We start from the raw sequence: 3,398 nt of genomic DNA, 5'->3' as shown, positions 1-3,398 counted from the left end.
TATGGGTGGGGCAGGGGGCAGCAAAGTATCTTTCTTATACAACATTGTTTATTTTCAATTTATTATTATTATTATTATTATTATTATTATTATTATTATTTTGAATGGTAACCTATATAGCACGGAAATAGAAAATGAAAAATACATAAATGAAAGTGAGAAATGGAAAAATAATAGTTTGAAAATGTAGGAAATAAAATGGGGAGAATGTGTAAGAAAAAATAAAAAATAAAATTATAGCTTAGGATACATTTGTAAATATTTTATCCAAAACTCCAAATATGCATGAGTAATAGAAAAAAGCAAAAGCTTATGTGAAATTGACTCACAGATTTTTTCCGTGATAGGGTCAGATCAACATGAAAATGTAATACTTATATTAGAAAATTTAATACTAATTAATAAAAATTTATTTGTTATTTATAAGGGAAAGCGCAATATTTTTGAAGAAAATATAATAATTTTTTATTTAAAAGTTACATTTCTCTTAAAAGTATTATATTTTCTCTTATAAGTAACAAGCACTTTATTTCAGATTAGTATTATATTTTTCAGTATAGGTATTATATTTTCATCTTGACCCGACACGTCTTATAAGAGAGTCACTTATAGAAAAATGATATTTTGGTCCGTAATTGAATTATTATACTTCAAATATAGACTTAGTCTCTTGGTTATTTTTGTGTTCATTTTTTATCCCCAAGTCATTGTTTTTGTCCTTATCGTTACTTTCATAGTAGTTAGGTACATGGGTAGTGGATTATTACATAAGTCATCGTAGGTGCACATGTTTTGTATGCCAATATAATTCTGCCATGTAACAACGCAGAGGTAAGCACTTAGGTCATCAGATTTTATCATCAAAATTTGTACATACTCAAGCTCAACCACAACCTTTTATATATTCATCAATCTGTCCGAAAATGTTCACCACAAATAATCAATTGAATAAAATTGCACTCAGAAATTTATAAATTTACATACCATAAGAATTCAATATCCACAAAGGAGAGAAGTTTCGAGAAGGATTTTGACTTACGAAAGTACTAGATTTTAATTCTGAGGTACTAAGGCAAGCCGTACATATCAAAGATAGCGTTGTCTACCCAGTAAGTAATGAGTAATTGGGTAGGTCATAATAATACTCGTATCAGGAAATTACAAGTTTAATTATTATCAATATCATTTCGGTCAAATCTATTATACAATAGAATTTATTTTTTATTGTGTGTGATTTATCTCTCCTATGTGATTTACATATTATTACACGAGCATAGTTTATCTAATGCACACACTCAAATAGTTGTATACTAGTACAAACTTATATAATTTTAATTAATTTATTTATTTAAAATTATTTTAAAATATTATTTTTAAAGTTGGTAACCCGAAGATCAAGTCAACAAGTCACTTTGGATTAATTTGCATGAATTTGTGTAGTTCAGGGACCCAATTGCATTGTTTTTGAGTTCGATGGCCTAATTGCAGTTTCGTGTGTAGTTCGGTGGCCTATTTGACCCTTATTCCTATATTTTTTCAACGTGGTACAAATGTTACTTAAAAACATTTTCAAGCTCCATTTTTGTAACTTTTCAATTTCTCATCCACCTATTATTCGGATCGTTTCGAGTGTATAAATATAAGAAATTCTATTTATAGGACTACTATAGTAACTGACAGTTGCAATAATCTTCTTCTCCCAAAAGATTGAATCTCCAATCCCAAGGACCCCCCACACCCCTGCCCGGAAGAGCATTTGGGAGAGTGTAAATCACGGTAACTTGATGGCTCAGTAGACAAGGCCAAATATCGGTGTGCACAAGGGATCTGTCTACTTTAAGCATAATCCCCACACTATATATCGCAGGTTCAAATCTTAGTCTCTTCTACCAAATATTGTCTACTGAACCACTGAGTTAAGCGCGTGCGGACACAATTGTAATAATCTAGCGAAACTAATGAAAAATTATTGAGGTTGATCAACTGATGACTTCTGGAAGTTAAAAATTATTTAACATCTTATCACTTACTATATACTCTTAGAATATGCATGCAAGAAACAAAAATAGTCTATGGTAAGTACAATGTTTTAGCACAAGAAAAGTCCGTTTCTTTTATAAATTACTAAATTTCTACCATGATAATGACTAACTTTAATTTCTACATGTATATATGTTGCTTTGGCATATATAATATCTAGGCATCTATGGATTCATCATTCTTTTGACATTTACAGCAGATAAAAACATTCGTCGCCTGACTTGATGTCACAACTGAAGCAACAGTGTGAAGGTTCGAATCATATATACTAAAAACATGAATGGAAAAAGAAAGATCTTAGATGATGGAAGGCGTGGATCAGATCACTTATGCGACTATAAAGACTAGGGTTGAATCAGTGATGAGCTGATTACATGACTTACGATTTATCTTTTCAGTGATCATAAGGGCAAGATCAGGTGGGTTTAGGATTAGTCTGGAGAAGGATCACATAAGTATTAAAAGATATTCTAAGAATGTGTCATCAGCATTAAGTGGAATATTGAATACCTAACCAGAAGTGACTAAATATGCTCTTATACTGTAGAAATGTAAGCTGGAGCCTGGAATTAAGTCTATTTTAAAGTATTAAAAGTAATAAATTCAGAATAAGTGCTGAAATCATTAACGAACCATATATTCATATAATTCNAAAAAAAAAAAAAAAAAAAAAAAAAAAAAAAAAAAAAAAAAAAAAAAAACTAAACATGTGAAAGCATCATGTACCTATTGTCTTCTATTCTAAGTTTAAACTCCAACCTCAATGGTCACTTTTCGCTCTTACCATTAAGACTGTTGTCTTAGCTTTTGTTATATTTATATAGAAATGCCACTCACAGACTTGACAATATATAACATCCACAATCTTAAACACTTAAAATTTTGCCTTCTAATTAAATACATACATTCTAAATACTTATAGATTTTATTGATTTAGCTATAAAAATGTATTGGTAATTTAGAAAATTTTGATTTTTTCATGTTTGCTAGTTTGATATTTTGATTTCATGTGTATTGATTGAGGAGCGGTTGAGTAGGGCAAAGTTTCTAGCATCTTTTTGCTTGATAGCAGCCAAATTGCCATGTGCAATCTTTATTCCCTTGTGAAATTGTTTAATTTTCTAATTTTTCTATCTTCTTTTATTTCACACGTTTTATTTGAAATATATATTTTTTTGTATTTATAAAGAATAATTAAAAACTTGTACGATAATATAATAAATACATGCATAAAGTGTTTTGATTCTTAGCATTCTCTTGTTCGGTGAGTGACATCCACAGATTTTTTTCAACCATGTATTTAGTAGCAAAGCCACATACCCTCCCCCCCCCCCCCCCCCCCCCCCCCCCCCCCCCCC

This window comes from Ipomoea triloba, chromosome 8 (genome assembly GCF_003576645.1).
Source record: "Ipomoea triloba cultivar NCNSP0323 chromosome 8, ASM357664v1".
Taxonomy (NCBI): domain Eukaryota; kingdom Viridiplantae; phylum Streptophyta; class Magnoliopsida; order Solanales; family Convolvulaceae; genus Ipomoea; species Ipomoea triloba.
This window is presented reverse-complemented; position numbering follows the sequence as displayed.